Source organism: Sabethes cyaneus, chromosome 1 (assembly GCF_943734655.1).
Source record: "Sabethes cyaneus chromosome 1, idSabCyanKW18_F2, whole genome shotgun sequence".
NCBI classification, from domain to species: domain Eukaryota; kingdom Metazoa; phylum Arthropoda; class Insecta; order Diptera; family Culicidae; genus Sabethes; species Sabethes cyaneus.
Genome location: NC_071353.1, coordinates 84,865,243 through 84,876,257, shown reverse-complemented (window position 1 = coordinate 84,876,257; position 11,015 = coordinate 84,865,243). Strand labels below are relative to the sequence as shown.

Genomic DNA, 11,015 nt, shown 5'->3' with positions numbered 1-11,015 from the left:
TTTATGTAGTTTTAGTTGCTAAAGCATCAGTAACAATTGCACATATAAACCAAAAAATATTTGGCCACCTTTCCTTGTTCTCGTTGCGGTGATTGACGATGCGGGTTACCGCCGCAACAGGATGAAAATTTATGTAAATAACCGCAATATATTTTTTAGAGTTAGCAATGTAAATACGAATTATTGACATGGAAAAGGTTATAAAAAGCATCCCATTAGAATCAAACATAGAGCTGCTGTGAGCTAGACGGAGTATCTAACTAAATCGTGCAGTAGTTTAAAAACCTACTCAACTCGTAGTGAACTACATGTACTTGCTACCCCTATCGGGGCTGGTGACGGTCAGTTTCATCACTGATACTAAATGTCATCTTGCAAAATAGTCTCATGCGTTCTTTGTAAGTCTCGTCATTTTGAAATCCCAGATGACGGACTATTGTTTAGCATTTTAGATGAAAACCCTTCCCAGGTAACCAATAAGCATTTCCAATGCAATTTAAAAGCAAGCCAATAAGCATTTAAGTTGCCTTAAATGCTATTTAAATGCTATTTTGGCAAAATATGCGGCTACTTTACGGCTAGCCCTCTTATAGTGCTGACAATGCTTATTTGCAACTAGTTACCAACAAGAAGAATTTAAATAGAATTTTGGATGCCAATTTACAACAGTTATACAGTCAAAAAGCTGATAAACAACAACGTGCAGTATAAAATGCCAGGGATGCTAATAAACAACTGATTTACTGCTTATTTTAATGCTTATTGGTTACCTGGGTTGCAATTAGACTTTTTTAGAACGGGTCTAACTGCCAGTAGTCGAAAATAGATGTTTGACATTATTTTGAAATCCAAGATGGCGGACTATTATTTAGCATTTTTCATGAAAAACCTTGCAATACCAAGGGGTCGGTCACTCAGCACAGCCGTTTTTATGTTAGGCGACTTGAAACAAGCCGAACTGTGCCGATGCTGTACCGAAAGTGCCGAACTGCAAGATTTGTTAAATTCGTTGTAATCTGATAGATCTGGCAACCGTGCGAGATGATTTTGACAACTGGCAGTGCTCCCATTTTATCTGTAACATTGAACCGGAGGTGTGTAAAGCCATATAAATGTTATTTTTATAGGGCTTTAGAGGTGTGCCGCTTGATATCTCTGGAGTGCCTGGGCACAATGTGCTGAGTGTCCGACCCCTTGTGCAATACACTTTTTTAGATCGGAGCTAACTAGTCGAAAATAGATGTTTGACACCATTTTGAAATCCAAGATGGCGAACTATTATTTAGTAAGCTTTTTATACATTGAGTACGGTTTTCCGGATAAACTAACGCGGCTGATCAACGCTACTCTGGAGTAAGTGATGTGCTACGTGCGCGTTTCGGGGACACCCTCGTGTCCTTTTGAATCACGCAGAGGGTTGCGGCAAGCGGATGGACTGTCCTGTATGTTTTTCAATATCGTTTCACAAAGAAGTAACCTCATACCGCTATTGTTTTCCTTATTCTTTAACGACGTTTGTGCTGTACTTCCACGAGGATCCAGATTGCTGTACGCTGATGATCTTAAAATGTTTGTGCCGGTCAAATCAATTGAAGACTGCTGTGAACTACAAAAACTAATCGACATTTTTGCAGACTGGTGTCTAAAGAATGAGCTTTCCACTAGCGTGCGCAAGTGTTCGATCATCTCTTTTAGTCGCCTGAAAGAACCTATTATATGAAACTAGCGCATCAGCAACGAAATACTGGAAAGGGCAAGGGGTCGGTCACTCGGCACAGCCGTTTTTATGTTAGGCGACTTGAAACGAACCGAGCTGTGCCGATGCTGTACCGAAAGTGCCGAATTGCAAGATTTGTTAAATTCGTTAAAATCTGATAGATCTGGCAACCGTGCGAGATGATTTTGACAACTGGCAGTGCTCCCATTTCATATGTAAAATTCAACCGGAGGTGTGTAAAGCCCTGTAAATGTTATTTTTATAAGGCTTTAGAGGTGTGCCGTTTGATATCTCTGCAGTGCCGGGGCACTATGTGCTGAGTGTCCGACCCCTTGGGAAAGGGTAAATGTAATCAAAGAACTCCCAAGTCTTCTTGATACGAGCCTCTGTTTTCGGAAACACTACTCATATGTAATATCTAAAGGCAATCAACATTTGGGCTTCATATTTAGGGTATCCAAAGCATTTAGATATTCATCTTGCATACGTTCCCTGTACTTCTCTATTGTGTGTTCTATCCTAGAGTATGCTGCTGAAGTTTGGAGCCCCTCACTGGAATTTGGTCCTCCAGGTTGGAAGCAGTACAACCAAAATTCTTACGGCATGCTTTGAGATTTCTACCCTGGTGAAACCCTTTAGTGCTTCCGTCGTATCAAGACCACTGCAACCTACTCAACATTGAAACTCTCGACAATAGGAGAAAAATTCTTTTCCAGAAGGCGTAGATATTTCTACCTAATAAATTATATCCTGCCTGGCTTCTACACTGCTTATCAGATAATTCTTTCTTAAATTCAAATCTAAAGAAGTACATAATTTTAATAAAATATAAATTCAACTTAGAATCTTATTTGTATGACAAAAGTTAAATATCAAAATTTGTCTTGTTCTATAGACCTAGGAAAGAAAACGTGCGATGTGTTAGGGAAATGTCAAAAATGTTCAAATATTACGAACACGTCTACCAGTATGGCTCGTAAAAAGCTGAATAGGTACGGATTATGGGTAATTTATTTTTGGCCTACACCAAATCCAACATAATTAAAAGATTATTATTCACGCGTATTTTTAATTAGAAGTGTATTTCGTTTTATTGCTTCAGCTTAATATTTTCCCTAAAAACTTCATCGCAAAACTTTTCATTTGGAACCAAAATCATTAAAATCGGTTCGGTTGTTTGAATGTTATAAACAAATAAATTTAGACGTGACGTTTTTTCAATATGTGAGTAAGTAAAATATGGCAATATGTGACTAGATAAACGTTTTTCTATATTTAAATGAAAAAAAACAGACGTTAGTTCTTCGGAATAAAATTTTTTGTGACGATTTGCGCGAAAATTTTATTTTTGTGCATTTCCAATTATGAGTGTATCACGTGTTATTCATAACGGCGTTTTTGTTTCAGTGTTTGAGAAGTTTGACAACTGCGGGGTAGAGTGACTATATACAGAGTGGCGACAATGTCAAAATTGGAATGATAATTATCTGTCAGTGTCATTCCAATCGAGCAGACAACCTATCCAACGCGTACACGGAAAACCAAAAGTACCCAACAACTATGTTTAAGTAACCTAAAATTGGGTACTATTGATTCATCTTCAGTGTTGGGTAGTTTTTAAATATATACATTGAGTCATATTTACTTAATAAAACGGTAATGTGCGCATATGCAATGTTGGGTACTATTCTCCAACTTAACGTTGAGTAGTTTGTACCTAACGTTGGATGAAAATAATTGAACCCTATAGCGAGCTTTGTTGATGGTGGTTTTGCTCGTTTTATTTACTTCGTGATTAGTTTTTTCCGCGGTGGCATTTCGTTCGCGGTTTCGTTTATGAACCATTGACTGTTCGATGTCGAATGTTCGAAATTGGTAAGTAAGTAATTTCTGTCTAAAGCAGTCGATTTTGAAATTTTATTTTTGAAGGACTGCAGTGTTACGTATAAACAGCAGAAAATGGAAGAACAGCATCAATCTTCTTATGACTTAGATGGATCATCGAGACTTTTCATACCGACCCGTGATAGCTAATCAGGAAGCTCAATAGTATGCCAAACTGTGGGACTACTGCGGATCGAATCCCGAGGTAAGCTATAGTTTCAAAATACTGTAGTTTAATTAGGCTATTTTTATGGAAATAAGCGTGAATTCTTAAAAACAAAGCATTTTCGGATAAATGTTTATAATAGTAACACGAAGTACACCCAACAAACATTTTTGTTTAAGAGTAGCTTGTCTAACAATTGTGTAACTAAAACCAATGAAACAAGCCCTTGATAAGCTACTATACAACAAAAATGTTCCTTGGGCATAGAGTAGTTATGTTGGAAATTCTTTTAAAACAAAACATGTCTCTTTATATGATTTTACCGCTTCCCAGGCTGGAATGCAGCCGCAGCCGGGTTCGAATCTAATGGCATCCGCACCCACAATATTTTTGACATAGGACTACGTGCTAGTTTACTACACTGGGTTTCACGCCAACTCAACCAGAAGATAGCTTTTTTGACGTAGGACTACGTCTTTGTTTACTATGCTGGGACTGGGTAGCACTTTGTTAAAACGAAAATAGAAGTGTAACGTTTGAATAAAAGGTTTCAAATGGTAATAGGGATCATTCAATAATAACGTCCACTGTGGGGGGAAGTGTCAATTTTGGGACAGGTTGTGACAAAGGGGGGGGGGGAGGCAAATGGACTTTCATCAAAAGGCTGCAAAAATATGTTTCTCAGTCATTCATCACTCAGCGATTTATTTCGATTTTCGAATTTATCTTACTTCAGAAGATCGCTGCAGAGCCCGACATCGTCAAAACAAATAAATAAAACTGATTCTCTGCTACCTTTGCTTCACTCTAGAATCGACTTGTTTCATCTGCTGAACAGAATTTTTCAAGCAAGCACTTGGTTGAGTTTTGCGACGCAATCGAACAGAGGAGGGAGAGGAGCAGAAATTTGGTGGACGTCATAATTCAATCGTCCCATAACTACTCAACTACTGAACGAAATTGAACAATTTGTATGTCGTTGGATAGATAACATGACCAGCAATTTTATGGAGGGGATAAGAGAGCAATTTTAAGGAGGGCGTAAGAGGGAGGGCTCCTATAGAAATGAAACACAAATTTTCTCAAAACTCGAGAACTAATCACAGAGAACAGATTAACAGGCTCGAAGGAAGTAATCGATTTTTTGTGTGTAAAATCTGTCGGTAGCGCCCTCCAGAAATAGTTTGCTAAACGCATCAAAAAATATCCATGTACCTTTATCAATATTTCTTTGTGTTGGAGTTACATAGCAGCGACGGCAGCGACATCAAGATTTAGTTTGCCACTTACTGCTCGAGGGGTGCTCTATTGAAGGATTTCTCGTAGATCACATAAAAACCTTTTACACACTTTTTGTCAATTACCTGGTAGTCTGTTCTCTGTGAACTAATCATGCAAATGGAACCAAATTTGCCATGATGGGGGTTTAGAAGACAGAATTGTTTTCTATGGTGTACTGAGACCCCTTCCACTTCTAAGAGAAGGGGCTCCCATACAAAAGAAATACAAATTTCCAAACTCTAGTGCTCATCAAGCAAATGGAACCAAATTTGGCATGTGGGGGTTTTTGGAGGCATGAATTTATTTTATAATGGTTTGAGACCCCTCACCCTTATGGTAAGAGGATAAGGACTATTATACAAATAAAAGAGAAATTTTTGCGTATATACCATATTTTCTGCTATGTAACAAGCGGTAAGATGTGAAAGTAAACTAGTAAAATCTTCTCGCGGCAAGAGACAGTGAATCGACGTCGCTTACGTGCCTGTTGCCATTCATGTCAAAAGAAGACATACGAATAACGTCATATTTGCGATGAACGTGCTTTGGCTTTCATGTTATTTGTAACCTATGGCTCTTTTAAAGGCCACAAGCGAGTTAAAGTAAGATTATTGAAACATGGCAAGCTACGCTACCTTTCAATTTCAACCTTTATTATGCACACAAGGTAAAAGAAATCTCTATGTCTTAATGGCCACCTTGAGAAAACTTTGAGCTCAAAGAAGTACTATTTTTCACCGAAAAAGCTCAACAACAGAAAATTTAGAAAATAACGTATATAACAATGTTCCACTAAAACGTGGATTATAGTAAGATAAATAGCTTTCTAGAATACTATGAACACGTAAAAATTGACCAGAATAAGGCCTTTGCAAAACTATACCTATAAAAATGGATTTCTGTCTGTCTGTCGGGATGTTCCTTATAGAATCGAAAACTGCTGATCCAATCGGGGTGAAAATTTGCAGGTAGAGGTTTTTGGGCCAGGGAAGTTTCTTATGATGGTTAGAGACCCCTCCCCCCAGTAAGAGGAGCCAAATTTGGCATGTGAACGTTTTTGGAGGCAAGATTTTTTTCTATGGTGAATTAGGACCCCTCCCCACTTTAGGAGGGGGCGCTCCTATATAAATGAAACACAAAGTTCCTCTTAGTTCGAGAACTAATCAATCAAATGGAACCATATTTGGCATGTGGGTGTTTTTGGAGGAAAGAATTTGCTCTATGCTGAATTAGGACCCCTTAGCTTTTTAGGAGGGGGGGCTCCCATACAAATCAAATATAAATTTCCTCATAACTCCAGAACTAATCAAGCGAATGGAACCAAATTTAGCATGTGGGAACCAAATTTAGCACCTTCCCCTTCAATAGTGGGGTGGGGGCTCTTATACAAATGAAATACAAATATCCTCATAACTAGAGAACTAATCAAGCAAATGGAACCAAATATGGCATGTGGCGAGTTTTAGAGGCAGGAATTTTTTTATGATGGTTTAAGACCCCTCACCCCTATGGTAGGGGGACACCCCGTCGACATCTCTATATCGAGCTGCAGTGAACTTCAGCGACAGCATGTCCTGGGCTCAAAATTTGACAGCGGGCCCAAATCAGACTGCTGGCAGTTGAGCGAAACGCAGTGCTGACATGCTATCTCATTTTCGCACACACGAGATGTTGGCGTCGAAAACATAGTTGCCTGCCGATGGCGTGTAGGGGGATAAGGACTCTCATGCAAATAAAACAGAAATTTTTGCGTAACCCAAAAACTGATTGAACTCGAGAAATTTTAGACTCTTATAAAACATTAGTCAATAATAAGACCACCAAAAACTCCGGGGGTCAGCCCGGAGCCATACTGTAGTAGAAAGGTTGAATGTTAGATATTGGGGAACCATATTGTAGTAGAATTTAATTGGAATAGTTTTCTTTTTATTTAATTTCAGATGCTAGATCAGTAAAACAAATCAGGTTTATGTGCATTGTTTTCATAAGCAAATGATGTCATGTTCATTATGACATTTGAACCATTTTCAATTTGCACGTCGTGTAAACTAACGGGATTCAAATTAAAGTGTTCAGAATAAGAGTGGTGAAACAAACGGGGATCCACGGCACGTATTTCTCTAGAGAACGAGCCAAGTTTGATGAATCAGCGTCAAATAAATCTAATAAAACTGAATTATTTACTTGAGTGTAACAGAAAACACTTGCATAAGAAGAATATCCCAAGTAACCAGTAAGCACTAAACATTAGTCCTCTGACAACATTGTATAAGCATGCAGAACCATGATTTAAAGTTTATTAGTCTTTATATACTTCTATAAAACTCTGATAATGCCAAAAAGGCGAAATAGCGGGTTAATTGAATGATTCTGGCGTAGCGAGATCGTAGGCGCGAACCTGCATTTTGCCCAACACTAGGAAGCCCTTTCTTAGCTCGTTGGTCGCTCCACCGCTCTGGAAAAATTGGGCTTTATCGCCACGGATCCTCCACACTATCTCGCCTGTGCGACAGATCTCCTACAGTGCCACGATGCCAAAGTTTCGGGGCTCTAACTGATCGAGCAGCACCCTATCGCCACCAGCGAAATTTAGCGATCTGCAGTTCCAGGTACCAAGTTTCCATTCTATGTCTTTATTTCATCGCCTTAGTCCATGCCAAGGCCCATGCTGAATGTTCCGAGTAAGATTTCTTTGATTCTTTTTACCTTTAGGGTTTAGATAGGTAGCCGTACCAAGGCCTACGCTACCGAGTCTCGGGATGGGGCTATCATCTTGTACTGTCGAGACACACTGTGTCTCCTTCCCTGTTGGTATACGACCTTAGTTTCCATCGGGGTTGGTTACCCGATCTCCGCTAAGGTTGCCCATTTTCCGATTGGTACCACGAGGAGGTAGGGGTAGGAGTTGCTGGATAAGAGGCTAAGCACCACTATGGGGTCTGTTTTACGCATTACTCAACCATTTACCAACCACCATCTCTTGCAATTTAGCTTCCGTTATTACTTGGGACACAAAAGTAATTCGCTTAGAACACTCTCATTCATGCAATTTTTTTCAGTGTGCCTTATTGTGCCGATAAAGTGCTAATCACGTCAAACTTGTAATGCTTATCTGTTCAGTTTAACAAGTTTGAAAGTGCGACTGCTCAGAACCGCGATCAAACTGCGATATACTGAAATCACTGTGGTAAGAAAGAAAAAGGGCAACAACGACAATGTTGCTGTTTCGTTCTGTTATATACATGAGCATTAGGAACAATAATCCATATTTAATTACCACGCATTAAAAAGATTTTGGTAACTGTTTGAAAAATCAGTTAACTGAATTCTAGATATTCATATAGGGATACCTCGATATAAGACAACCTCGTCATAAAACAACTTCGATATATTGCGGAGTTTCCACCTGTTTAGAGTCCTACTCGAAAATTATTAGCGTGGTTATTTTCTGCGTTTACCACACATGTTTGCAATTTAGCAATTTGAACCATCAATGTTTCGTTATTGCCTCCTCACTGCACCCCTCCTTGCTAGACAAGCATATTTTCAATGTATTTATCCCGCATTTTGCACCTTACTGGACACCGCAGTCTAAAAGTGCGACTGGCACAAAAAGTGCGACAATGCGAATGCTGTGAGTGAAAAAGAGAAAGAGTGACAACTGCAATGTTGCTGTTTTGTTTTGTCATATGCATTGGCATTAGAGTAAATAATCTGGATTAATCCAGGTACAACTGCAAAGCATAATAGTAAGTACAAGATAGTTATTATTAAAAAACGAATTTGCGTAGGACTCGTAAAATTGCTGCCAGGTGCAATAAGACAATTCGATATAAGATAATTGTCACATTGATATAAGACAAAACTCTTTAACATAGCTGGTAACGCAACCAGAGCTAATTTTCCATTCCAAAATCGGCGCCATGATGTTCATTATTTCAAAATAACCCTAAAAGTTGTAAAAAACTAATAGCTCCAGCAATAATAAATAGTTCAAAAAACGTAAACACACAAGACAGAGGAAAATTGGAGACCGCTAATGCATTTTTTTTGAAAAAATCATATTTCGATATAAGATAATTTCGATATAAGAAAACTTTTTGAAATTATAAATTGTCTTATATCGAGGTATTCCTGTATACTGGGAAATTATAAAACAATTATTGTAATGCAAAGGCCAGGTAACACCGCTGGGTGGATTAATTTGGGTTTTATCAGTAGAATCTAAAAGGAAAAAAATACATGACGACTAATCTACTGATTTTTCTTTTCACTTCCAGAAGTCCGATGCCTTCCAGCATCACTTGCTTGTGTACAACGCTTCCGATCGTCACTAGGTCACTCCCTGTTTGCTAGATCAGCTGGACGATCGATAACATGATAGATACCCAACAAACATTTTTGTTTAAGAATAGCTTATACATTTATTTTACAGCTAATACACATGGAACAAGTGCTTGATAGGCTATTATACAACAGAAATATTCCTTGGGTATTCAGAACAGAACTATTCCGATGCAATCAAGCTTGTCACAGCCGGTTGCATCTGTTTCGGGTTTACAAACACTCCAATGTAGTGCAGGTGATGGTGAACAATGTTTAATAGCATCTTAGATAAGATTACCTTGGATTAACTCGAACATAAACGATTCGCTTGTACAGCGTTGATCAGCATCAAATTTCACTGTCGAAATTTATCGTTCAAAAGATCACTCGTTACTCAAAACTATATATAGTCACATTTACAAAATAAATTTAACTATCTTACGATTGTTGCTTTTCGGATAAGTTCGACCTTTTTGTTATCTTTATCATCAGTTCTTCAACATTGATTTATTCCATCTACTCAAACATGAGTTCTTGCGTATCAGTATAATTAAAAATAATGTAATAGCGAATAACCAGAATTCATCCTATTTTATCTAATAGAAGAAAATGAACAAAAAAACGTTTAAATACGGCTTAAAGTTTAAACACGAGTAATTGATTTCTGAGATTTTTAATGCAGTTATTATGCTTAAAACAAAAGACATCCACGAAAAAAATTTTTTTTGTTAGATTATAGTCACTTTAACAGCTTATGTCATTCGTGACTTCTGCGGGGTTGGGATTTGAACCCGGGTCTTCGGCGTGAGAGGCGTGAATGCTGACCACTCCGCCGAGACTGACCCCTTCATGAAAATTTATCATTGTGCTCTGACAGACGTAAAGAACACAATGATAAATTTTCGTGAACTTATCTTTTGTTTTAAGTATAAAAACTGCTTTTAAAATCGCAGAAATCAATAAGACCTTAAATAGACGAAATCGGGCCCATTTTACGTATTTTTGAGTAATTTTTTACTCATTATATAGTTTTAAGCATAAACTTAATGTTGGGTACTTTTAATCGAGCATTAAGTAGATTTTACGCAATGGCGGGTTCAAAAGCATTACATTATTTTGGGTAATTTTAACCGGACAGTAAGTAAATTTAACCTAATAAATGGTTTATAAGCATTAACTCAATGGTAAGTATTTTTAACCTAACATGAAGTAAATTTTACTCAATAGATAGTTCAGATGAACAAACTCAACATTAAGTAATTTTAACCGAAAATTGTGTTTAATACCTTTTACCTAATATTAAGTTTATTAAAAATACTCAAAATTGGCTTCCTGCACGCATGTTACGGATTGGGTAGAAGGAACTTAATACTGGGTACTTTCAGTTTTCCGTGTATGCAGGAAAGAGAAAGAAAACCCTTGGATAAACCGCATTGCATACATTTGGGATGACTTGGCGCCACTCTGTATATAGTCACTCTACTGCGGGGTTGCTTCTTCTTTTTCGTTCAAAATCGCCCGATGAGAATTTTTCTCTGAACTGACAATAAATAACTGGTATCGATATTCGTGGACGAGATCTCGATATAGTTTTTTTCGAAATAGTTAATTTCGGCATGCATATAACAGCTTTGTAAATGT

The 11,015-nt window shown here is 37.9% G+C and overlaps 1 long non-coding RNA gene across 2 annotated transcripts; it reads left to right on the top strand.

Annotated features, from left to right (window-relative positions):
* The first annotated feature begins 3,367 nt into the window (after positions 1-3,367).
* Positions 3,368-9,621, top strand: LOC128732800 (uncharacterized). 2 transcript variants are annotated; one of them, XR_008411839.1, is made up of 3 exons: positions 3,368-3,592; positions 3,647-3,806; positions 9,329-9,621. It is a non-coding gene; the product is annotated as an uncharacterized LOC128732800 (long non-coding RNA). The 2 variants fall into 2 exon arrangements; XR_008411840.1 differs by lacking the exon at positions 9,329-9,621 and adding an exon at positions 4,101-4,215.
* Positions 9,622-11,015: the final 1,394 nt, after the last annotated feature.